This window comes from Numida meleagris, chromosome 9 (genome assembly GCF_002078875.1).
Source record: "Numida meleagris isolate 19003 breed g44 Domestic line chromosome 9, NumMel1.0, whole genome shotgun sequence".
NCBI classification, from domain to species: Eukaryota; Metazoa; Chordata; class Aves; order Galliformes; family Numididae; genus Numida; species Numida meleagris.
The window spans coordinates 439,460-466,210 of NC_034417.1; the positions used below are offsets into that span (position 1 = coordinate 439,460).

A 26,751-nucleotide genomic window follows, 5' to 3' on the forward strand; every position below is an offset into this window, starting at 1 on the left:
ATCTCCTAGAAGCTGGGGAAGAAGTCTACTTTGTACAGAAGCTGTCATGGTGCACAAGGAGGTAAATCCATGCGATAAAACATGCACCAGAGCTGTCCGGCTCTGTGCGTTATTTGCCTTATCCTATGTGGTCGCTTGCTTTTTTGTGTCTAATTAAAGACACAATTCATCCTGTGAGTGTTATGAGGAACCTTTATTGGATCCTAGAGCCTATTATTTACACCTTTCGTGTGTAATCAAGGTTTTGGAGTTCGTCTGCCATCTCTCAGAAATGCCAAACTTTCCTGCAGCTGGCAGTATGTTGGCAGCTGAATGGGAGAAGCTGGGAAATAGAACAGGATTTTTGGGTGTCTGCTGTGCTTCCTTGTGTTTAGGAGTGCGGTAAGTGGGGTGGCTTTTTAGCTTGTGGAAGAAACTCTTTGCAGGTGAGTGGGCAAACCCCTTAATGTATGGCATGGGCATGGCTTGCTGTCAGGCTTGCAGAATTGACCTGTACTCCAAATAACTTGGTTGTTGCTGGTGGTCTCATGCTTGTTACAGGCAGCGCATGTGGCTGTTTGAATTCTTTGGGGGCTGAAACATGAATCCGATGAAGTACTAGAGCCACTGAGTAATGCTGAGTGAATTTCAATAAGCGATTAGAGAAAGCTGTGGTCAGCAGGTCTACATAACAAATGCTCTTAGGATGCGGCAGGCTTGTCCGTGCTAGCATCCTGAATCCAGTGGTTCCAGATGCTGGAGCTGGCCCTATGGCCTCTGCAATCCTTGTGAATGGTGGCAAGATACCAGCAGAGGATTTCATGGTGTGGGTATTCATCTATTCTATCTTCATGAGCCCCTTCTTTTGGAAATATCGAGGAGGTGGGATTTCCGAAATGGAGCTGGGGCTGCTTGGTTTGTGGCTACCTGGAGGGGAGGTCTCAGCATGCTGCACATACGTCCAGCGCTCACATGCTGCATGCAGTCAGAGATTTGTCACACAACGTTCTGTGGTTAATGTGTAAAAGCATTTCAAGGTGGGGCGGGTAGAAACTGAAACCAGGCAAATTAAAACAAATAATAGAAAAAAAAATAGAAATAGGGGAGAAATAAGATAATTGAACATGCAGTTCAGTCGCTTTAAAGGGGAAAATTGTTTGGATTCCCCCTTTCTATGTGGAAAGAGGTAGGTGGTTGTCATAATGCTTCCCTTCAGCTCTCCTTGTGTGGGATGGTGAGCAGCAGTTCCTCTGCAGGCGGTGATCTGCTCATAGCCCAGAGCTGGGCCATTGCAATAACGAGTAAGGCATGCACCTATTAATGTCCTGCTCTGTCATACTAATTACTTGAGGTCCAGCCAGCAGGACATCAGCAGTGCTGGTTTTGCTTGTGTTTATGGCATGGCTGACAAACTGAGGATTGCTTTTGTAGTTTCTTAGCTTGCTGAACCATGCCTGCTAAAAATCTTAATCCTATTTAACCAGAAATTGGTCTTTCGAGCCATGCATTTCCCTGTGAAAATGTGGAGAGGACTTTTTAGCGCATTTGAGGAGCTGTTGATGAAGCTTTGCACCTAACACAAAAGCCAGGAGCTCGATCCTTTCTTGGTATTGAGATATCCCACAGTGAAATGTTAAACGCTTGGCCTGCTGTGGTTAGAAGTGCTGTGCCTGGAAGGGGAGGTCTCGGTCCTGCCTTCCCCATGCGCTGCTCCTGCTGCCTGTCAAACCTGTTTGCGAGCTGCTCTGCCTCTGACCTGGCACAAAGCTCTCTGGGTATTGTCGAGGTGGTTTTCTCCTGTTGTTATAATGAGGTAGACTTTCTCACAAATGAGGGCTGATAAGGGAAACCAGCGGGAGTTCCTGCTTGGGATTGCTGCATTTCATGGAGAATGCGCTTTGGGTTTTCTTGGAAGATGTTGTTTCATCCTTGTGCAAGTTCAGTCTGCAAGCATCTCTCCAACTTCTAGAATGTGTATGTATTGATTTTCCTAGATTCTTAATGTTCTAAGGCAATTTTCTTTAATCCCCCACAACTACTGAAGCAGATAATACACACATTAAACCCAGTTAATAATAAAACAACCTTTCTGGCTAGTTACTGTTAACCAGCTTGTTTGCATCTTCTAAAAGGGTGTGACACCTGGAGGAGAACCAGGAGGAATAAAGAGAAGCTGCAGAGCACCTAAAGTCTGCTCAAAGGGAGCTCTTGTGGAGCAGCAAAGTGCTGACGAATGGACACTTCTCCTGGAAAGCATCACTCCTTGTCTGCAGAGGGCCGGCTGCGTCAGCTGTGTGTGACAGGCTTTCTGCTCTGCAGCATTCGCAGCCTGGACCTGTCAGGTGGGGAGAGCAGACCCCAAATAGCTGCGTTTGGTTCCTGGCTGGTGCTAGGGCTCAAGGCATCAGCTATGCTGATGAGCATCTGAAGTACTAAGGAGTCGAACTAGTGTGTCAAGTATGAGACTGCTGAGCAAATCATCACAGCAGTAAGTTCTCTGATGGGTGGTTATCTTTCTCTTCGAAAATGCATTAACTGAAGAAACACGTTGTCAGGTGCCTATTAAAGGCATCTTGCAAGAAAGCTCCTTGGATGAGATGGATATTTATAAATATTTTTTCTAAAGTGTGCTTCAAATCCCATTTGGGATAACTTCTTTCAGGCGTCAGAGGGGTTTGCCTCTTCGGAGAAGAGACTAGAAGTGGAACTGTTCCTTGCATGAATGCTATCAACTCTGGAAGTCTCAGCTGTTGTAAACTGTAAAGGGATCCTTTGGGGAGGAAGAAATCCAAAAGACAAGTAAAATGCATGGCGATGATGGCGATGCATAGCAAGTGATCTAGGTACTGGGTGTTCCAGGTGAGGATGTGGAGCGAGTAGAGGCATCTGAGACTCATCGGAGTGTTCCTGAATGCCTGCTTTCATAAGGTAATCCAAGTTTAAAATCCCACTTGTGTATCTATATTGGGTTATATTCACTTTGTTTAATCGAGGTGTGTGGTGTGTTCTAGCTGTTCTCTCTGAATTGTCGTTGCAGCAGACCAGTAGTCAGCATGGTTGTGTTGGGGAGCTCCGTTCCTGTCTCAGGGGAAGCAAAGCTCGAGGTGGCGTGGTTGTTTTGCATCCTTAAATACAACAAGGGTGGCCCTGTTCTACCTTCTCACCTGTTGCTCTAGTATTTCTGTTATCAGAACAGGGCTGTCAAGCTAGCTGTCTCCGTAGCAGCCTCTGCACCAGCTAAAAAGCAGATGTTTTGCATTAGGATGTGTGCCTGTTTCTCCCAGAGCCATGCAGTGTCTTCCAGGCTCCTGTTGCTTGTGTGGCATCTGTGGCAGTGTGGGGAGGAAAAGGCTAAATCGGCTGGAAGTGAGACGTCAGCTATTGCTGGGGTGGGCTTTCCCACTTTGATCTTCCAGCTTTGGAGGCTGTATTGAACAGGTTAAGTTTTGCCAAGGATAAAACGCAATTATCTTTGAGCATCTTCAGTGAGGCTGTAATGTCATTGTCCACTCGGGCTGACATGTCACTGAACCGTGAAACGCCAAATGATTCATTACCACTGAAAACATGCAGCCTGGCTCCTTTTGGGAACACCCCATGGGCACGTACAGTGACAACCTTGCCTAATGAAACTTAAGGGAAGCAGGACTCTGTTCCGAATGATTCCGGGTTTGAAGAATTTTATTTTGTTATATTCACGTGCTGTCAGTAGGACTATCTGAACTTGTCCGCGAGTTTTCTCTTGCTTTTTGGATCTTCTTGGCTCATTTGAGGCATCGTTCTATTCCCTTTCATCGTGAAGACCATTGGCATTGGTTTTGGAGTCTTCAGCGCTTTGCTGCTAACAAAACATTGGCTTCCTTTTGCACGGGCTGGTAGGAGCACGTGCAGGCTTAGCAGCTTTCTCCAGGCTCTGTGTGCAGAGGTCCCAGTTTGGCATGCTGGGGTAGAGCACTGAGTTCTGGTTGCTCTTCTGCTTTTGTGAAGGGAAGGCTGCAGTGGAGACCCGCTTGCTGTACTCTGCCACACTTGAAATGTGTGGGCTACTCATGAGAGTTAAGGGATTTGAAAGATGTTAAATGGTATTTACAAAGCTTTGCAAGCAGCAGTGTGGGTTTTTTTTTTACTTAGGTGTCAGACGATAAATACTGTTCTGAGTGCTGCCCAAGTACAGTGCCGGAATAAAAGCTGAGGTTTTTATTCTCCAGTTGAGCAGAATAAATGTAGATGTCAGCTTTGGGGTGTATTCAGAGAGGAATTTGCAAATTACTGAATGCGCAGAGGAGCTCTGCTTTAAGTGCAGTTGTTAAGGCATTCAGCTGCGTGCCCAGCTCTCCTCCAGGTATTGCTTGTAAGTACTTATTCCTGCTGAAAAACTTGCAAATTACCTGGCAAGGTAAGACTTTTCTTTCTGATACAGCTACTTTCTGTGTTCCAAGGGCAGGCAGCCTCAATGTGTAGTTCGGATCTCTTCTGCTGTTACAGCTACTAGGCATAGTTTTATTATCTACTGGTAATTAGCAAACAGTACTGCATATTTATTCCCTGATTGCTGCTTATTTATTCTCTGCGATCCAGTTGAGTCCTTTGGTTTCCTTTACGACAAGAAGTGGTTATCCTTCACCTAGCTTAATGGGCAGCAGTGGGTTAGGTCACGTTGGTGAGGTGCTTGGGGCTGGAAGTGGGGGACGGAGCTCTGCTGCCTGTGTGGAGGTGGGAGCTTCAGCTGGAGCTATCTGCAGGCAGGATCAGGAGGAGGAGAGAGCTGTTGAGGTAGCTGAGGGCTGCTAAGGTCACCAAAGGCCTCTGCAAGGTCAGAGAAGCTGGGCAAGCCCATGAGAAAGCGCTGCTGAGTGGCCAAAAGCCCGTGCTGGCTTGGGAAGACTCAGGAATAAAAACCAAAGAAGCTACGTGTGCTTTCCCTCTTCTTTTCCTTTCCTGGGCATCTGCTTCTGCTAGCTGTCCTCTGGTTGCTGAAGGTGGAGTCTTTAGGAACGTGACCACCCTGAAGATTTGAAACTCTTAGTATTCAGGGAGTTTGTCTTCATGGTTTTAATTGTTTCAGTAGCTTTTGTTAAAGGTCTGTGATGGAAGAGAATGAAATAACGAGTGGTTATTTAAAAAACAAACAAAAAATCCAACCAGAACACGGTGTGTACCTCGAGATTGCTCATGTGTTTCTGTTGGTGGAAACATGATGCCTCCTAGGAGAGAAAGCAAGCCTTTCTCTAGACAAATCTTGTGAATGCTTATATGTTGGACTCGGAACAGAAGTGTTGCGGATTTCTATGCCAAAGCTGTTCACTAGTGCTGATATCTCCTGAAAAGACCTCCCTGCACACCAGAAATGATCTGCAGAGACCTCATTTTTCCATGTGGATGTGGAGCTCTTTGAATGAAAATGTGCTGACCCAAATGTGCATTGGTCCAGGTCTGATGGGTGATTTTTCAAATCAAGTATGGTTCTGTATGCCACCAATCAAATTTCTCACCATTCAAGCTTGGTGTGAGTGTTGTTCTTGTTCTTAAGGTTTGTTCCATCATCTAATGCCAGTGGGAACTTTTTGACCCCTCTTTCAGTGCTGGATGGCACAAAGACTTCAAAGAGGGATAGCATCCATTGGGTTGGAATTTTAATATTGCTCCTGTGTATTAAATTCATAAGGCTCAAACCTGAAGTTTTTTTTTCCCTAGTATTATCCAGAGATTTGTGCTACTAACTGGCAATAAAATAATAATGAGGTGAAATACAAAGATCCCAAAACTGTGTGCATACTACCTGTGAGCACTGTAAGGAAGGGTTTTGTAGCATCATTTTCCTGCTGTGATGGAAGCAATGTCCTCTGGGAGCTGAGCAGCATCTGTGGAACACCCCGAGTTTTCTAGTGCTAGGCTTTTGAAATCATCTCTCTTGGTTCCCACTGCCACGGGTCCCCATGACCCTCTGAGGAAAGGAAGGATCTGGCTGTGTACATTAAGGTACAAATATCCATTAACGAGGTGCCTTTGGGGATGATGGTTCTGACTCAGAACTTAAAACAGGAAAGCTGGCTTCTCAGCTGCAGTTCTCTTGGAAAGTAATGGGGAAGAATACCTCGCAAGGCTGAAAGCTTCTGTGTTCCTGTCCTTCCGTTTTTGACACCCTAAAATAAAGAGATATTCCTGGAGGGGTGGCACAGTGGGAACGGGAGCATCCTTGTGGAATGTTTCCCCCTGCATGCTCCTGCAAACCTGAGGTTGGGAGTTCAACATGTCCATCTCCAGGCCCAGTGAGTGCCATTGAGGAGATGTCACAGGAAACACGCCAAGTGTCTGGAGGTACTAATTAAACGCACAAAAGCTTAATTAGCTGTCAGAAGCTGGAAGGGGTCCGTCTCACTGCTTGTGGTTTGGGACACAGCCTCTTTCATTCGCATTCCTTTTTTTCTGTAGCAGAAGAGATGTGTTGCCCTGCATTCTGCATAATTTGAGGCTTTCTGAAAGTGGCTACCACGATAAACTTGTGCTCCAACCGGGTTGTCCACATGTTCTCACTTGTAACCATTGCTATTTGTACCTGCAAGAGGTGGCTACTTTGTGCCATGCCAAACCAGGTTCCTGGTGTCTAGTCCAGATCCGACACGTGCTGCAGTTATGCTCTGGGTCCTCCCCTTGCTTTGGGTTTCTCTCTGCGTTGCTGGAGTGATCTTACTGCCAGGTGGGATTTCTGGGTGAGCCCAGCATCATCAGCATGCTGCCAGGTCAGACAATGAGCACTGCCTTTTGAGCTTGAAATGCTCTTGTGAGGCTGGAGTGCATCGAGTGAGGCACTGCTCCATGAGCGTGGGATTAGTGGTGTTTGCTGTGCTGCAGGTTGAAAGGTCTGGCAGCAAATGTCTTGCGCGAGGTGGGGACGGGTTTTTGGCATTGGCCCTTGCCAGCCGGAAGTTGCAGGGATGCGCTGGGGATGTTCTTGTCTTACACTTTGACTCCTCCATACCATGCCAACGCTGTTGTTCTTCCAGCAGAACATGAATAATAGCTAACCTCTAGCTTAGCAGTGTGTGAAATGATTTATTTACCCTAGGAATAGAAGTAAATAGCTGTGGTGTGGAGCAGGTTATCGTCTTCTGTCCTGCTTCCTTGTTGGAAGCTGCTGGTTCTTAATGAAAGTTGGTATTAAAGTGAAGATACCGAGTCAGTCTTTGGTCAGGGGTCCCTGGTAGGAATTTGTATGTGTATTTCTGCATTCCTTTGAAGTTTAACTAGAGCGCGTTCAAGGTGACGGAAGAGCAAGCTTCCCCATGTGCTCGGTATTGAAATATGGGGGCTGCCTCATGAATGAGATGCTCCTATCCTTTGCCCAAGTAACCCAGTGAAACTGCAGTCCCTTCTTGCTGTACGTAGAGAACTTGGCAGGTTTCTAATTCTTGTAGGGCTTGGTTTGGGACAAGTTTGGCCAGTTCTTCCTTGCTGTAGCATTTTGACCCGGTCAAATCACTTAAAACTTGAGCATTGGGTAGAACTGAAGTTTGCCTTAAGTGCTTCCTAATAAGCATAATTTTGGGGGGCATACTCAACCCAATGCCTTTTCAAATTAGAAGAATGTAATGGCTGAGTGCTGAAGCTGTAGAGCAGGTGCCTGGCTTCATTCACGGTTGGTGCTGGTAATTGTAGGTGAGGATTAATAATGATGCCTGCTGTGAGACTTCTGAAGTCTCGTGCAATGCCATTGAGCAATCCTTACAGCTTCTTGTATAGAACTGAGGAATGACACTGGAAGAACATGCATATGACTTGGGCTGGACTGACAAGAAGTTTATAAGAGTACAGGCAGAGGTAGAGCAAAATCCTGTGCGCTTTAGTCAAAGCAGTGCCTCTTGATCATTCGGTGATGACTTTGGTGTATTCGTACTTCACGTTGGAGAAAGCAAAAATACTCTCCCGGCTGATATGCAGGGGCAAGCGATAGCATCTCTTGCTGTGGCTGGAGTGAAGGGGTCAGTACTTACAGAACACACGGCTGGAGGGGGCAGTATGGACCCTTAATGTTCTACCCCTGCTCTAGTAGTTGTGAAAACACAGAAATGCAAGCTCTGCATGCACCTGGGCATTCAGGAGCTGACTGCTCAACGCCCGTTGCAAAGCATCACATCTGGGAACTTATCTTCTAGGTGGCTGTCAGATTTTCACAACTCGAAATTACTTTTTTAAAATGACTCTTGTCAGAACAATCCATGCTTTTTCTGTGAAGGAAGCTAGATGCCTCAGTTTTGTGCGCAGGACAGAACAGTCTGTATCTGCTCATTCAAAGCAGAGCTCTCCAGAAATACTGTGAAACAGTTTCATTTTAGTTCAACCTCCACATCCCTGTCAGAGAGGCTGTGTGCTCTGAAGGGTGTTACTTGAGGAAAAAGGCACAAAAAAAAAAAAAACCACATGCTTCCTTCTGACCGTAGCGCCTGGAACATGGCAGGAGAGGCAGCCGGCCCAGGGATGCTGCCTCGTGATTTGGGAACCTGTTTCCCAAGGCGGGGAAATGCTGTTTCTCAAAGAGACAAAAAACATCTGGAGTTGAAGAAAACCCTGTTGCTAAAGTACGTGCTATAGCACAGAAAGCTATTAGTTTGCTGAGACGGGGAGTAAGGGGGAAACGCTGGAATTTTTCTACAAGAATTGACGTTGGCTCGGTTTCGTCTGTCAGTATGCTTGGAAGTTGGTGTTCTAGTTGTAGCTGTTACATTTTGACTTTCTAAAATGTTTTCTCTTGCCTTCCAGTTTCACTGCAGATATGACTGGCTAGCTGCTGTGCTGTTCCTATGCCCCAGAACTCACTACCCTGTGATTTCAGATAACAAACACGAGAAGTGCATCGCAAAACGTGTGGTGAGTACCATGTGGCTTTGTATTCTGGGGGGACTTAGCGTGCAATCCTTATCTTTGCTCCTAAAAAGAATCTGGTGAGTCTGTGGAGAGATGCCAGGAGACCAAATGCAAGTTGCTCGTTCTTCTGTTTTAGTATATTTTTTTTCTCAGTTTTGCCAGCGTATTTTTTTTACCTGAAGTAACTAGGAATTTGCATCTCTGATCTACTTTCCGTAGCTTCATTTTTAGAAGCGTGAGTGTTGACTTGAAAAACTAGGTAACTGCCTCGCTGCCTGCCAACGAGTGCCTTCAGCAAGGAAATTGGGCAGATAAGTCCCAAGGCTTTTGTGAGGAGACAAAGCTTCTCAAAATGTGCTTTAACTTTGGTAACCAGGTACAAGGTTGATGTGCTCTGTAAATGAGCATTTGTTCCAGTGTGACAAGTAGAATATGGGCTGAGTTCTCTGTACTGCTAGAGCTCGCCTATGGAACAAGCAGAAAACTCAAAACTGAAGATGTTGAGAATTTTCCTCTCCTGAAGAGAGAAAGCAAAGGGAATTACATCTGTAGGTGTGTGTTTGGCTTTGGCATGGACAGATACCTCGATTTTGTGAACCAGGCATTCGTGACAAAAATAAACCCAACAAAAAGCAAGTGCATTGGTTGGATGAACGTGATGACCTGGAGAGAGCAGTGCAGGTCTGTCTGCTTGGCACATGTTTCCTGGGGGTGCTGGTAAGGAGCACTGCAGGAATGGCACAAGATTTGCCTCTGTTTAGGGTCTTAATTATCTCATCCTTTTGGAGTGCTGTTTCTACTTCTGGACAGAATTACTTCCGAAAACAAATGCTCTAAATTGTCATTTCCATTTTAAATTTTGTACACAGCCTTGTGAGCCTTTGACTTTGGGTAATTTCAGTGGGAGAGACAAATGGAAGGCTGGCAGTTTGATACTTTCAGTAGCTTCCAGCCTGGAGGAGAAATTGGTTTTCAATTTTGCTTGATATGGTATGTCCAAGAATTTTGCGGTTTCACTCCCTGAAACTGATTTTTTTTTTTTTTGTGCCAGTAGTAAGAATGCTGTTAATAGAGTGAAAAGTCTTTAGTTGGAGCAGTTCAGGCTGGTGTGCACAGTACGGTGTTTTTAACGTCTTAATATGAGTGCATCAGAGACTATAGGCATCTGACTCTGCTTCACTCTTTTTGCATTGTTTTGTCTTAAAGATAAGCCCCTGAAGTCTGAAGCAGCCTGCTTTTTAGTGGTGTTGTGGAAGGTTTCTGTCATGACAAGTCACTGCCTTGTTTTTCTTCTTCTCTGTCTGTATGAAGTCTGGGATCTTGGGAAGGTTTCTATCAGATGAAACTGTTCCCATGGGTTTGGGATCGTAGTGTGCTTTTCCACTTGAGAGAAGCTTCTGCCCAGCTCACAGTGCTTAACTTTTTCCTCCCTCACTTGCTTTCTGCTCCACGAGTGGCACAAAGATGTAGATTTCTAGCACAGACTGCTAGGCAGTGGGAACACTAAATCAGTCAGTGAGGGGATCCAAGTGTATGTTTTTTCAGTTGTTGATGATGCATTACTGAAAATCCTTATCAATTCCAAGACATTGAAAAGCGCTGCTGCCTCAGCTGCGATCTTGCTCCCAAGCTGCCTATGCTTGTATCCCTTTCCTGCCTCCTGTCTCATCTTTCTGTGTACTTTAACTTTTAAATCAACTCTGGTTTTCCCATTTCATGACTCCATTCCCCCATGCTCCTCCGCAAGCCAGCACCTTACTTGCATCTTCATTTGTAAGATTTCTGTCTCAGGATCCCAAAGTGAAACTTGTGCCAGGCTCTTCTGCTTGCTCATCTTTGCTATGAAAACAATCTTACAAGTCCATACAAGAGGGTGGCCAGTGAATCTGCCATGCTTTCCCCCCCTGTGCTCAGCAAACCTGCAGTGCCATGTCCCATTTGAGAAGTCTGGCTTCAGGAGTGTGTCTTTCTTGGATGAACAAGAGCAGCGGTAGCTGATTTAATGGTGAAGCTCTAGGATTAAAAGGCTGTTAATGTTTAATCTTTGCTCTACTCAGTGAGTGCCTTTCTGCAGTAGATGTAGCAGTAGATGAAGCACGTGCTGGTATGTGATGGAGCGGTGCTGGACACGCTGTGCTGTCCAAGCATTCGGGATGGATTGCAGAGTAGACTTCTTCATGCAAAAAATTTATCTGGATCTGAAATCTTACCCTCGATGTTAAGATAGGGAGATGGCAGTGAAAGCTGTGAGTGCCTCTGCTGTTCTGTGGCTGCACACGGAGTGGTCCTGATGATGTGTGGTAGCTAAAATATTCTTCTGTATGTGAATCTTTCTAGTTGTATTAGTCATCCATCAAGCTTCTGGATTATTTAAGTGCTGAAACTCTCCTCAAAGAACAGCAGTATCTATTTGTAGAAAGGTACATCGTGTGAAGTGCAATTCCAGTATATTAGAGTTACGTTGCTCGAGATGTTCTCGGGAATGCTGTGTCTCCTGCTGTGGGACTTCGTGATCTGTGAAGTCCATACCAAAGGTCTGTAATCGTAGAAGGCTTCGGGTTGGTGTTGGGCACTCGAATACTGCTGCCATTAGGGTTCCTTCTCAGCTGTGAGCCAGTAGCTTAGCAGTGTGCAATTGATCTGTTGGGTGCTGGGTGCAGGACCTAGAGGAAAAGGGAACAGCAACCAAAAGGGTATTTGGGGTGGTGCAGAAAAATACTCTTCTACTATGTGTGGAAGGGACCTATCTTAAATTTTTAATGACCAAAACTGCCTTTTTTTTTTTTTTAACTCTTCCAATCTACTGAGTTGATCAGAGTCTTGATCAGACATAATCTGAGTCTTGAATGCCTGGAGCTGAACTGGTCTGCTCTCGAGCCGCAGTTCACCTGCCCCGAGCAGAGCTGTTTGTGGAACATCTTTGGGACAGCAGCTAGCTAGAAGGTTAATTATAGCATGATTGTGTTTCCGTCAACTTAGTAAAAACTTGAATGTTTGTTGCTTTTGAATTTTTATGCAGTAATGCATACCAGCTAACTTCCTTCTATTCTAACCCAAAAATTAAACACTGCTTTGTGTAACATTTGAGATTCATAGGCTGGCACCACACAATTGCTCTTGCTTGTGCAGTCTGGGTTTTATGTAACTCATTATTTTTGCTCAAGTGTTGCAGATAGTCTGTTTCCTCTAGCAACAGCCACCAGATGTTTAGCTGAACAAGACTTAATTCTTTAAAATTGACCTGTAAGAAATGCGTGAAGGCGAACATGGGGGTGGAACAATTGTATGCCAGCATGGTTTCCATTTACTTGCTAAGAACCCGGTGCAAGCCTTGCCGTTTCATTCGAGCAACGATGGATCCTTTTTTTTGTGCTATGCTGCGAGGCCTTTTCCGTGGTTGTTAGTGCTTCCATAAATGTGCTGTTTTAAGGCTGGGGGAGGGGAAGGGAATCAAGCTATCTAATGAAGATTAACATCACTTGGGCAATTAGCACCATGTGGGCTGGGTCTGGTTGATCTGCTGCTGTGCCGATCCTGCTATGAATGTTGGCGGTCAGCTGGACTTCATACGTACCTGTGGTGAACCCATCAGAAGGAGGCAGATCCTATTTCCAGTCGTATGGGAAACCAAATCCTGCCTCACTTTGGTGGGAGAAGAGAATGTCCCAGTTTTTTATGGAGGATAAAGATAGGATAAGGGGTGATGGCTTGAAACTACAAAAGGGGGGGGTTGGGGGTTTAGATTAGGTATAAGGAAGAAATCCTTCACTCAGAGGGTGGTGAGGCCCCGGTACAGCTGCCCAGGGCTGTGCTGCCCCAACCCTGCAGGCATTCAGTGGTCCCGGTGTCTGCTGAGTTAAGTTAGAGATGCCTCTGCTGGAAATGAGGATGCTTTAGTACCAGCGGTTCTTCAGGGCGCGGTGCAGGTGCACTTGCTCATTTAGGAATTCCACCCTTTATTTTGGTACTTACTCAGAAATTGTGAATGTCCCCCACAGAATTTTGACACAACTGAAGGAGGAGGTGACTTGAATCTCCTTTTCTTCTGGTAGGATACGAGGCTGGTACTTCCAGTAATACCTTGAACTCTTAGCCCTTGTGCTGCTTGCATCAGGTTTGTGTTTTCAATCATTTTCAAAGCCAGTGCATGATGATACAGCGAGGCTTTGCTGAAGTGAGCTTATGAGTGATGTGCTCTTGGACTCCTTGCTGAGTTTTACTGGGGTCGCCTGCTGTTGTCATCTCAGCACAACGAGCTGCGTTTGTTTCTCCTTCAGCTCTATCCTAGATAGCTCCTTTTTGAAGTGTTATTGAATTATTTTGCTTACTGACTGAATCTTTCATAATTGAAATACTATGTTGAATTGAAATATCAACTAAATAATTGAAGTTGAGTGTTTCCTATCCTGGTGGGAAGGGGAGGGAGGCTGTGCTACATCCCGGTGTTTCAAAAAGATGTGAGGGTGGGAGATGTGGCTGCAGTTTTAGCGAAAGCTGTTGCTGCTGCAGTTAACGCAAATGAAAGCCTTTATGTTCTTGGCATGCTGCTGTTATACAGGATACAAAGAGAGCTACTGAAAATTACCAAACAGAGGAAGGAAACCTCCTCAAGAACATGCATTTATTTTGAGTTGTTCGAAGAATCATAATGTCCAATTGTCTGCAAGCTTCCCAACTGTTCATTTCATGGAACAGCAGTCTGACAGCTGAAAAGGATGATAGCATCCCCCTGCAACTTGTTAAAAAATAAAAAAATGAAAAAAATCCTCTCAGTGGGGTTCAGCCAGGAACCTAATGGAAAGCCACTGCCAGACTTGAGAATATTGGCCCTCGGTGCTTCACATTGCTCAGGAAGCCATCTGTTTGTCCTGCTCATGGGCAGGGTGTTGCAGCACAGCTTCTAATTGAAGAGCCCTGACCTGTGGCTGCTCAGGGCTGGACTTGCCACCTTCTGTTTAATTTTAGCTTTTGACTTTGCTGCTAACTTGCTGAGGTTGTTGCACTCTGGGCTAACTGTGAGCTGCTCCTTGCTTGGGGATGGGTTGGAGAGTTCTGGAGGTGCTGTGATTTGGAGCAGCATTTCAGACTTATGAGGTTTTGGGGAGCTGCTTAGGGATTCACCTACAGTTAGCCACTAGGAGCAGCATGAAACGGATAGAAAATGTTACGGGGATAAACTGGTGGCTGGCTGAGAGTGGTTCGTGCGCTTCCCTCAGGTCGTGAGAAACCTGGTAGTAAATGCTTAATTATTTCACTTGGAAGGCTTCAGAAGTTTTTCTTATCTCCTTGAACCTTCTCACTGTGCTTCAGTACTTGCAGCTTGCTGAATATTAAACATGTCACCGTGTATCTGAGCTACTTTAAGAACAAAACCAGAAATGGTGCATATGGAGCTTTGACTCGCACCCAAACTCTGTAGTTGTGCTGGCATAGATAGATCTGTGAAAGCTGTTTTCAAACGGTGCAGGGATGCTTGGTCTTGCTGATTTTGCTTATGTTGGGGAGGGGTGGGAAACGACCAGGGAAAGTGAGGCTAATTAACTGATACAATGTGTATCTGCTCACCAGATGGATTAGGTATAAGCTGCTTTCTTACAAACATTTGAATTGGAAAAAATTGTCGTGCAGTAACCGATCTTCTCCTAAAAACAACCTAAAACCTAGCACCAACGTGCAGCTACCACAGTAATCCAGGAAATAATTCCCTTCAGAGGCTGTAAAATTGTAATCCTATTGCTTTCTCAACACGCAAGTGTGTAAGGGAGGCCGGACGAGACGCAGGCATCACGTCACCTGTATTGGGTACCATTTTGAGGGAAAACAGAGGAGCCCTCACAGCAATCAAGCCAGGTCCTTGCAGTCAAGTCAGTGATGAATAGCCTCAGTAACGAGCATGGATTTGCTTGCTGCTCCTGGAGCTGGCACCCTTTGACACAAAGGTCCTGAGTTGTCTTCTGCTGTGTCTGAAGGTGTGCGCTGTGGAAGAACAGCTAGGGGCAGAGCAGATAGGGACTATCCTGCTTTCTTCCCAGAAACAGCAAGCAATTTCTAAAGGCAAACGCACAGTTGCTGTTGTCTGCTTTTTGTAGCAGCAGCACCAGCTGCTACCAGCTTATAACCTTGTAGTTCATCACAGTAATAAGTGCAGGTCAGGAAGCTTCTGTAGCTTGCGGTAGGAGTTTGACATCTGAACAGGGCTCCTTAGACATAGTCAGGCAGTGATCCATCCCAAAAGGGGTTTGAATATATGTAGGTAAGCTTTCTCCTCCTTTGGAAAGAGGAAAAGGGATAGATATCTTGCTTGACCCAAGCTGTAGAGCCTGACGCTGAGAGCTGCAGGTCCCAAAAAGCTACATACATCCAGAAAGAAGTGGGACAAGTTCACTCAAGGGGGGAGAATCAGTCCAGCCTTCCTGTAATGCTACTGCTATGGGTCATGCGACAGTCTTCCAGCTCCGATATAGAGTATTGCTGTGTTTTTCCACGCTCCTGAAGCCAGACGTGCTGCTGTCCATCTAAGATGGAATATGGCACCAGGTGGACCCTTTGTGTGTTTTCCCATGCTCTGATTGCTGGCAGTGACTTGATTTTTTTCTTTCGTGTACAGTGAGTGATTCACAGGGATATTTCTAGCTGAATATGAAATCATTTCCAGGATTCAAAGTGCAGAGGTTGACTTCTGACAAGTGAGCAATGTACAGCCAAATATTGGGCATGTTATTTAGACGCTACCAGGAGATGCTGCCCTACTCTTCAGAAACATGCTGTATTTTTACTTCTTCCCATGCAGAAGAACTGCTTTGCAAGCTGAAGAATTTAGCTTCCTCAAGGTTATAGTGTTTGTGTGAAATGGAACACTGTAATGAAGTAATTCATCTTGAAAATGCAGTTTAAAGATGATGCTTTGTGTTATGGCGATCTGTAGTTGTGGGAGGCAGGCTTTCAGCCTTAGAAGCTCAGCCATTTCTTTATTTCCCTGAAGATTCGGTGGTGGGGAAGAGTTTGAATGAGATCTTGGTACCGTTCAGAGGACAGAGACACTTGATAGCCCAAGCACTTTGATTTCTCTTGTTGGCTAGGTGGTAAGTCTGCATGAGACAAGGAAAAAAAAAAAAACACTTCTTGTTTTAGCATTATGTTCTTGTTATTCACAGCTCCATCAGTTTGTCCAAGAAAGTGCTGGGCTCCCTGTGGAAGACTTGAGCCTCCAGGTGATTGAAACACTCAAAGTGATGGCCTTAGGAATTGCTCTCAAGCATTAAGTAGCTTAATGTTCCCAACTTTGCTATTTTTCCCTGTTTTTGGCAGCCTGAAGGGTCTCTTCGCTGCAGTAATTTTGGGTAGGGAAGATAAGTCGACTGTAGAGCATGATATTAAAATTAATAGGGTCGAGTAGGGTGTTGTCTGTGCTCCATGGGATTGATAAAGGTCCACTTGGAGAAAGCTTTTAGCTGCAGCTAGTCAAAGGCAAAGCAGCATATGTTCGTCAGGATGTGTGTTCCGTGGTTACAAATCTCCACAAGCACATGTTTTGCATCTCCTCTTAATTCTAAAAGGTACACCCATCTAGACTTAAGAGTGAAGTTTGAAAGGGCAGAATAGAGGGCTTCCAAGAGCCTTTTTGCTTTCCTATCCATAGCAGCATGGAAAGCTGCAGGTTGTCACAAGGCTATTCTGGAACTTGGAGCAGCAAAATATCAAACTGGCAGGAATTCCTAGAGGCTGATGCCATAGGTGGGTGACATGGGAAGGGGAATGTGTTCATCTCCTCTAGTTCCCAGTATAAAAGTCGGTCTGAAGTTCAGGTGTGCTTTATATTTTCCCTAGGTATGTCAGGAACAGGTGACTTCTGCTTGTTGTTCCTTCTGTGTTGTTTGTTTCTTTGGGCGTTGGCTTTGGTTTCTCCCCATCTCTAACCTAGGGAAAGCCATAGGGTTACATCTCTTTATACCAAACTCATGCCTTAATCTTATCACAGGGACTTGTTTCGGTTCTTGAGAAATCTTTAGGTTTCTCTCGACAGCATGGCTAATTTTTTAAGCCATCCCAGGATGGGAAATACAGAATCACAGAGCTCTTCTTAATATGCTTGAAATTTCCTTGTAATCCAGTTTGGATATTGAAGTATTGTACCTTTCTTAGCACAAGATTGCACTGCTTCACTTTAGCCATCAAAATACTTCTCAGCTTTCCTTGAAGATCTAGCCTTGCTCACTCATTCCTTGGCAATCCTGGTCCTAATGAAAACAGCTCTGGGGTTGGCCGCTCAAACGTTCTGTTCATGCGATCTCAGTCCTTAAATTCTGTTGCTTGTTGGCCTCTTGCCCTAAAATGTGTGGCTTATTCCTCTGGATTTTGCCTTGGGACTTCCCAGAAGAACAGGGCAGGGATCTGGGCTGGGACCATCCATCAGCAGCTTACTCCAGTGCCCTATGCATGCTGATCCTGTAACAGAGGGACTGAATGACTGGAAACAGTGGCTTAGGAAGTGTGCTTGCAGTCCTTGGCTAATGCAGTATCTGGTAAGGCCCGAGTTGTGAAGCTTTTATTGTGGCTGTGAACAACTCCTCTCCTTTGTGTTTCACTACATAATTGGGCTCATGCTTCATTATTTCCTTGGGTGAGGGAGCATGTGGATCTCTCTCCCCAGCTTTGTCAGAACAGCTGCAGAAATGGAATGACTTTTCAATCCCATTTAACAAAGATGTCCATGCATGAATGGGTTCAGAAGCTTGCAAAACAGGAATACCGAGACATCTAAGGCCAACACATAACTGCTTTAGCAAAATGTTTCCTTCTGCTGACAGCAAGGCTTGACTTTGCTCTTGTTTGTACTAGTTGGCATTTATAGGTATGTGCCTTGCCTTTCCTTCTGAATGGATTGCCAGGCCATAAGTGGGTAGAAGATTTGTTTGTTGTGGCATCATATTTGCTTTACATGGGCATGTCTCAGGTTTACAGCAGACAGAGGAGCCAGACTGCAAGCTGTGCAAAGTCCTTAGCATCAGGGATAGAAGAGAACTAGAAGCTGGTTTGTAAATAACCTCTCCGAAACTGAGAAATCTCTTCTGCTCCTGTCCCCTGCTCACCTGCATGCTGTTTCCTTAAGTTGATGTTGCTACATCAAATGCATGCAAGCCTGAAAGCTTGTGTCAGTGCTGCTTGTTCCTGCTGCTCGCTGCTGTTGCTCGAAACCGAGCATGCTGTAGGTGGGCATCCAGTCCTGTCAGTTCTGATGCAACGCATGGGAGTGCTCCTTTGGGACAGAGGGAACGGCAGGTACCCAGCGGTAAGGCTTGTTTGCCACATCCCATAACCTCAGTGGTGATCCTCCTCTGGCCCTGGGTAGTGTAACTCCTGGTAGAAGTGGATGAATCGCTCTGACCTATGTGTTAAGGTAGCTGAGGTTTCTTGTGCCGTTAAAATGGTGTTTGTTGATCCTGGAAACAAGCACTGAGTGGTGTTGGGGTGTGGGTAGCAGTGCCTTTCCCTCCCTGTGCCTCTCACTGTGGGTGTGTGCATGGCAGGGATGCTTTGCCTTGCTGTGCAGGGATTCTGCCAGTTGTCCTTGCACACACTAACACCTTGTGCTGCATCTCTTGGAAATTAAATTCCAGTGGGCACGCTCCCCTTTTATCAGCAGCAGGACAGTGTGATGTCTGGCAACCCTTATTTATGAACCTGCATTCAGGAAGGCAGAGTGCCTCCTGGCCAGGCTGCTCCTTTGCAAATTTAAATTTATCAAATTACTGTGTACTTAAGAAAAGGAGGAAACTTGAGGAGCTTGATAGTGTGTGAATGCAAACAGTGTCAGCCAGATGGGTACAGCCAAAAGAAAAAAAGAACAACCTGCAGAGCTTATCCCGAGGCTCTGTGTGAGAAACTGAGATTACTTGCTGCTACATAATGCTTTCTCCATGCCACCCAGACACGCTGTGTGAGCAGCTTAGTGCCGGACCTGCCAGCCTGCAGCGTGCCTCCCCAATGCTGCCTGGCCCTACACAGCACACAGACCTCTGTGAGTGATGTCATGGAGAAGCAGCACAGGTAGAAGAGCAGCAGGCGTGGTACAAGGCTTGCTGATGCATTCTGAAGAGCCAAAGCACTCTTCCAGCACCTGACAGCTTCCTACCCCTGGTCAGCAGGTGTTCCCTGTGATCCCAGCTGCTTCCTAGCCTTCCTGAGGAGTAACGAGGTACAGGCATTACTCTGGGAACATATGCACCAGCCTGACTGTGTATCTTGAGACTGATTGCTCTGCTGAAGAAGTGCAGGGTGTTACGGAGCTCGTGTAGGTGCAGCCCATCTCATTGTTGGCAGGTACAGAAGGAAACCAGTAACGGAGCCTGTACCTTGCACTGGGAGGAGGCAGCTCAGAGCCACACTGCAGGAGCGACCTTTGCTTTGTGCAAAGCAGGAGGCTGGGCTGTTCCTCAGAGCTGCCAGGCATCTCTCAGGCCCCCTGCAAGGGGCTGTGCGTCTCCAGCAGGTATTTTGCTTTGCATGTCGTTCTTGGCAACTTCTCAATCGTGTAGACTATCAAAATCAATCTCTTCTGACAGCTAAACTGCTTCATAAGCATGCACAGTTGGGAGCCTGGAACAAAGGAAATCTTAAATTTCAGAGAGAAAGGAGAAGGGTATTTTTGATGGGCCACAAGGATGCTGCCCCAATGGATGGGTGTGCTTGGGTTTTTTGAGAGCTTGTTGAGGGGCTGTAGCACAGCTGCAGTGAAGACTTCATGGAGGTTTTGTAATTCCATAATGGTAAGGGAGGACACGTTAGACTCGGAGCCCGATACCTGCTGCAGCAGTGCCTTCAGTATGAAGCTCTGTCTTACAGACTGTTCCTGGGGCTAGCAAGGCCTGAGGAAGGCACCACAGACACTTTTATTCAACAGTTTTGCTTGCTTGCTTACTTCTGCAAAATCTCTTTTTCACCAAAGTGAGCTGCATGTGACCCTACAAAAATAAAGAGGAGGGGTAGGGGAGGATGAGGTGCAGGAGCTGCTGCCCCTGCCTGAATGCAGCTCTCAGATCTGTTTGCATAGGCTCTAGCAACATATTCCTCAGCCCCAAGCGAGCAGTTTAACTGGGAGCACTGGTTCTTTTCCTCCCCAACTGCCTAGCACTCTGTAACCTGCCCACAGGGCTTGTCCCCTGTTTGCCTCCAGCAGCATGCTACAGGCCGAGGGAGCTTCCCCTCTGCCTGCTTTCAGGTCCGTGGTTTCCTTTTTGAAAAGCAGCTTAGCTGCAAACCAAATATGTAGGTAGTGTCGGTTGGATTCGTGCCAGATGCCTAATCTAATGATACGAAGCAGCAGCATGGCCCTGCGACTGCTGGAAAAGGCAGCGCCTGCAAGGGAGGAGAAGGTGGAGTTCAGGCTTGGAAATGAAAAGGCGATCCGTGCTAAATCACTCAATATTGAGTTCTCTTGTGTTCCCTTTTACTACGCTATTTCTGTCCCCTCTTGGCATCACTGTTGCATTTTTTAAGAGCTAACCATGCCTTACTTCCCTGTGTTGCCTTTCTGTTACCAGGTCTTACGAGGCATTTCAGGCAACAAGCAGGCAGTGTCCCCTCAGCACATGGGGCTGCGTGGTACTGAGGAGCAGCTTCAGCAGTCCTTGGCCAAACAGTGCTCCATAGCAGCAATGAAGGCACGCAGTCCCTCTTGCAGCCACGTTTACTTGGACAGATTTCTGGTATTCATCCCTGTAGGGCACACCTAGGCAGGGATTAATCTACCTGCCTTGTTGGTGTTTGTTTTCTCAGCACCTAAATCCTCACACAGTTGGATACTGGCATGCAGTTCCCTCTGAAGGGGCCTCCTTTTAGTGCACCTTGCTAACTGCATGCCTCGTGCACGGAAGTGATTTCTTCAGGAAGGCTTTGCTGCTTTGTGTGGTGGTGGAGAGAGCCTCATCCAGATCGTTGGTGAGGGTGCTGCTTTAGGGGTGGCACACCATTACACCCCCAGATATTTAAGTTTCAGTTCCAGACTAGCTTCTTGCATCTGTGGAGCCACCAGGTGCAAATGCTCAGCAGCATCACTGATGTTTTCCCCAGCTGGAAGCCTCTTGATGTTTGCAGCTGCGTTCTGGACATGGTGCTATCCATACACTGATGGATACCAAATGGGGGATGCTGCTGCTTCAGACTGCCAGCAAGCATCATCCCAGGCCTCTGCTTCATTTGATTGCAGAGGCTGAGATCCTCAGTCTGACCGACAGCATCCGAAGCTCTTTTTAAGAGACGTGAGCCTTGGCAGAGGTTTGTATCCTCTACTCCAAGGCAACCAAGAGACTGTTCTGCTTGTTTGTACTCATCTTTTTGAGGCACTGTGAGTTCTGGTGTGTCAGAGGAAAGGCAACCGGCTTCTGTGGGGCAGCCAGAGACCTCTGGAGGTGGGGGACCTTTCTCTTAAGTGGGGGACAGCCTACAGCTGAATCCCACCTCTTCACTATTTAATAATGTTTACAGATACTCAGTGGTGTTCGAATTTGTTCTTCCAGAGAAGGTGCGTGTACCTCATGAGTGCTAGACTTAATCCTGGTGCACAGCCAGGTCAGAATGTGCTTCTCAGCACTCTTTGAATTAGTCAGGGCTACCTGTCAGCTCGAGCTGTGTTTAATTAGCATGACTTTTACTTCCCCCTCATTATTAAAGGATTGTTGCTTTTCCATGAACCTCTGTGCTCAAGTTCATGAGGACTTTTCTTCTACTTGCACATACATACAGTGAAAGCCATGTTGGCTTTGAGCTTAACACTTGCATTCTTTTCTGAAAACAGAAAAAAGTATTTCATGGTTTGGATGGTGCAAAGGAGGGTTGGTTGTTTTTTTTTTTCCTGCATGTAGCTGCCAAATCACCAGTCTTCTCAAGCTCCCCCAGCACATCTGCAATTCATCCTCCAGGCTGCTTCTCCTTGCCAGGCAGATGAAAAAGTCACAGGCTATCGAGGTGCATCTGCATTTAAGTTCTGCTGTCAGTCTGCAAAAGCAGCACTGCTCCCAGTGATCCCAGCCTGCTCCAGAGCTGAAGCTGCTGCGTTGGTCTCATTGAAGACTTTGCTCCTTGCTGGTATCAGTAAGTGCGAATTACACAATTACACCCATCAGCTGCTATTTACCATCAGATCACCTAAATTTGCCTGATGTGGGCTACTTCTTGAAGATGCAAGTGAATATCTAGGAAGTGGCCTTGGTAGACTTGACCCTTTCTTCTTCAAAACTGTTACCTGGAAGAAAGCAAGTGGCATAGATATACCTGGAGCTTTCTTTTTGCTCTTAGGCAAGCTGGAGAAAAAAAAAATATGGATATATGTGATGCCTGGATATCAGAGGAGAGAACGTCTGAGTTCTTGTCCTGCACTGGCTCTGCTGTAGACCTTTCAGCGCTGCCAGTTTTTTTCTCATTTCCTCTATAGCATCCTCATAATTATCTGTTTGCTGGAACCTGATCTTGCCCAATCTGTTTTTGCAAGCGCACAGTATCTTAAATGTTGGGCTTTTGTTGGCCTTTGAGAGCTGTACAAAGGCTGGGGCTGGCTACTATAATCTTGAAGGACAGCCCTCTGAAGCAGCGTGTGTGTGCCGGATCCCTGGTAGGGCTGCAGCACGCAGCTGCGTGTGGGCTGAACACCTGCACTGTTCAGAGGTGCTTGTTGCTTACAGGCAGGGATTTGGCAGTCTGTCAGGCCTTTGTGTGGGGGGCTGCATGTCTGGCTCCTGCAGCCAGCCTCAGAAAGTAGCAGGGGCTCATCTTTGCTCTTTTCTCCCTCTTGCCAGCTGAAGTAACAACAAAAAGAGAGCCTAAAGTTTCATATGGGGATTTTTTTTTCTTGATTTTAATCATTTAGCTGTTCCAGCGTTGTGCAACTCTTGATGAAGTGCATTAACTCACTCTGGCAGATCATGGTTTGTGGCATGTCATGTATGAATATGCGTGCATGGATGCTGCATGGCTTCAGCTTGAGGGGGGAAGGGGAGCCGATGCGTCTAGTTTGCATCTCAAAAACCACTTCTTTGAAAATGGTCTATTTCTTGTTTCAAAACTCTGCAAGTGGAAGAACTAAATCACTTCTTTTCACCGTAACGCTCCTGGCTTTCACGTTGAACTTGTATAAAGGCTTCTGAGAACAAAGTTCAGGATTGACTGAATGTAGAGGGTGCCAGGGCTGCTCTTGGTGAGACGATCAACAACCAGCCAGGGACTTGCTTGGAAAAATAACTGCCAACACATTTGGTTGAGGATGACGTGATTAATACCTTTTAGCAAGGATCTTCGAGGAGAAGACTTCATGGAAAAGGCTTCAAGTGAGTTCACTTCTCAAGTGTTGAGAGTTTGTTTGGGTTCATCCATTTGAGAAAACTAGAATCGTAATGTGTCAGATTGACAGTCCTGTGCATTTGTGAGTAAGGAATGGGGATAGTGATCTGCAGTTGTTCATCCTTCTCCCTTCCCAATAGTTTAGACTTAAATACTGTTTATATGCCTCACTTTTTTTTTTCCTGTCTGTAAAGTTCTGGACAAAAACCTCATAAGCTGAACCTGAAGTAATTTGGGCAAATGATTGAACAGAAGTGACTCATGGTGTTTAAAAGGTGCCTGCAACCTTCCAGGTTGGACAGAACCTCCCAGGTGTGGGACATAGGACACAGTGTGCACTTGCCAGCTTTGATGCTGCTACCAGCTTTGAAGTGGGGCCAAGAATTTTGACCTACTTTTTCCATTTTACTGTTGTTTTTTACAGTGTTGATGATGCTAAACCAGGTCACTCTGGTGCTGTTTGGGAATGGCAGTCTCTTCTGTGATGGGGGTTTGGATACAACTGGGTACTTGAAATGCATTCCCATGGTAAGAAGCTTCCTGGAGGAGTCAGTATCCTAGCAGGTGTAGGAAAACCAGAAAACTGCGGAGTGGAGGAAGCAGACAAAAAAGAGGGCATATTTTTCATGACTGTAGGGATTGAAGACGGAGCATTAAGGCCAGAGTGGATGAGGCACTGGGCAGCCTGATCCTGTACTTGATCTAGCGGCTGGCAGCCCTGCCTGCAACAGAAGGGTTGGAACTTGGTGATCCTTCAGGTCCCTTCCAACCCAAGCCGTTCTGTGATGCTGTGATTCTATGATTCAGCTTCTGCACATTCCTTTCCTACTAGCTTGCGCCAACAGCCAAGCACCATGGCAGGATTCTCCTTTAGGTCAGGCCAACGCAGGATGTTAGGTTATCTGTTAGTTTTACCCTTAGGAACAGGGCAAATCACCGTCTTTTTTTCATTTCACTTGTTAGTAGCACAGAGACTCTACCAGAAGTAGAGTAGTTACCTGTGCCCATGGCAAGGGGTCTGGAACCTAGATGATCTTTAGGATCCCTTCCAACCCAAGCTATTCTGTGATTCTAAGTGAGTAATAGGGTGGCTTTGGAAAAAAGTTTTTCTTGGGCCAGTTGCTGTAGGCTCTAGATTTTGCACCGAATGAGCCTGGAAGTCGGTGACCTCATGTATCTGTCCATTTATAACATGTCACTTGAGAGTCCTGGAGGCTTTTATAGTCTTTGAAGTCATGTAGGAAAAGCAGATCTTGTCTGGAAAACATTCTCCAGATCAAGAGGTTTACCCAAAGTACTGCATGTGCACATAGAGTGAACACTGGAAAATGCAGCGAGAAGGCGCGTGCCTTGTCCTCAAGCAAGAGTTTTGGAGGTGCTCTGAGAAATGGGATGGCTGATCTCATCCTACTCTGTATGAAGGCAGGAACTCCAACAGAATACGGGGCTTTCTTCACAATCTGGGCTTAAAGAGAGGAAAAAGGGTAGGGGTGAACTGCTTCCACTTGGTGAACGGATTACCAGCCTAGCAGGTGTTTGCAGACTAGTGCATTTTGGCTCCCTTGTGAATCAGAAATGCCCACAGGCCTGCATCAAGCCTGCTTGGTTCAGTTCGAGGAAAGGGGAATTCATCTGCAGTATCGGTTTGGACAGATACTTTCTGAATTCTGCTTTGCAGCATGATCGACAGCTCTTGTTCTTATCTTGGAGAAGTCTCCAGAATACCTCGAGTAGGGCAGGGAAATCTTCACTGTGTGGCAAGCAAGTTTTGCCTTCAAAGGGTCGAAGTACAGATTGCTCTGACTTGTTTGCACCAGTGTCTTTTTTGCATTGTCCTTTATGGCTGCTGCTTTTAAACTTAAGAACTTCATTGTGGGAACAAGTTGACTACCTGCAATGTCTCTGACCAAAGCAGAGCTGTGATGTGCTCAGTGAGCAATAGTCCCTTCTTCGTGCTGGGACTAATTAGAGTGTGAATGGCAGCTGCCTTTAACACCAGCTAGAAGCTGGTTTGTAGCTCTAACGTCGTGGTTTTATTGGTAGAGTTAGTGATTGAGATCTCAAGTCCTAAGCATTTGGAGGTGTGTAGGATACTAAGCTGGCTTCTTTATTTAGCTAACTGTGCTTTAAGTAATTTCCTTTCAACCCTGTATCTTTTATTAAATAACTGTTCCCTTGTCTCCAAGTACATAGTAGTGAAATGAATACTGGAATTGAACTGAGTCACCATTAGGCAAATATGTTCATGCAGCATTTGTTTAAATGCAAGTAACTTTCAGGAGCGATCTTGCTGAGTGGGTGAAAGGGTAGGAAGGAAAATCATTATGAAAAAGTTTGAATCGTGGCAGGAAATCGTCCTGGTGTTCCGAGTAGTCTTTAAATTTTAATGCTGCCGACTTCGAATTACGGTCTAGCCTTCATTCTTCTGCCGCTCCTCCACAACCAAATGCTTTTACTTTGCTAGTCCTCAAAAGCCACATTTGAGGCCAGATTTACGACAGTCTCTTTTAGTACATAGTAGCAGTAGTGAAAGATCTCTGTGCAATTGGGTGTACTGACAGCTGGGATCAGGTGAGCCACAGTAAAGAGGTTATCGGCCTCTTTTCTTATGCGCTGGCTCTGGATTGCTGTTTGCAGGAGGCTTTGGGCTGAGAAAGAGGATGTTTGGTGTTCACAGCCTGTCAGCTGTGACCTTTCCATCCTTCCCCTTGGGGAGACCTTTATACAAATGAGCAGGGGGAGGATGGGGGTGTAGGAGCTTGTAACGGTTAAAATCTGATTTCACAGGTCAGGCAGTGCTTGGTGGGGCTGCGTGTGCTTTGGGTGCCTGAGAGGAGCACAGCTGCTCGTCCTACCTGAGGAGCAGTGAGTGGGGCTGCGTGAGCTTCAAACACAGCAGCGCGCTCCTCGGGTCGGATCCAAAAACTGGCACGTGGAACTCGAATGACTCCAGGCTTCAGTCTGCATGAGGGGAAGGCCGTGGGGCAAGGCTCAGGAGTGTTCACAGAGCGGCCCTTATGGGAACCACAGCCCTGTGTCCCGGAGCACTGCCCGAGCAGCCAGTGGAGGTGGAAGCCAACTCAAATACCAGCTGTTTGAGATATGTTGAGCTGTGTCTCTTTGCCTTTTGGTGGCTTTCAGTTCCACTTTGCTAGCGAAATGCTGTTTTGTAGTGCTGTTATTTTTGCCAGCGTGTAGCCAAGCGCTTGGAAAAGATCTGTGCTAAGGCATCAGGTTCTGCTGCAGGGCAGCCCCGCTGTCGGGGTGCACAGCTCTGTGGGTAGGAGGACGGTGGTGCTCCATGCTGGAGCGGGCAGAATGAAGCTGAAATGCTTCCTGGTCTCCGGCAGCAAAACATTACAACCTGCAATGCATTGTTGGGCAGCTCAGGCCACCTGATAATCATCACAATTGTGAAGTCCTTTCAGCTGATTTCAAGCTTGTATTGACTCTCTGTACTCTTTTTACTGGCCATGTAACCCTTTACTGAATGTGGAAAAAAGTCTTTTAAGAACTTGCGACCTTACCAAAATTCCTCCTTCCTTCTCCTCCACCGTGATCTGTCCCCCTTTTCCTTTC

General features: G+C 46.2%; 1 protein-coding gene across 5 annotated transcripts in view; it reads left to right on the top strand.

Moving 5' to 3' along the window:
• The window catches only part of CSNK1G1 (casein kinase 1 gamma 1), an 87,393-nt gene that overhangs the window by 10,199 nt on the left and 50,443 nt on the right, over positions 1-26,751 (top strand). For 3 of the 5 annotated variants that reach the window (XM_021407330.1, XM_021407328.1, XM_021407333.1), the window contains exon 2: positions 8,737-8,844. The gene's annotated coding sequence lies outside the window, so the exon portion shown is untranslated. Of the gene's footprint in view, positions 1-2,641; positions 2,908-8,736; positions 8,845-19,212; positions 19,331-26,751 lie in introns of those variants that run through there. The other 2 variants (XM_021407329.1, XM_021407332.1) reach the window with 2 other exon arrangements.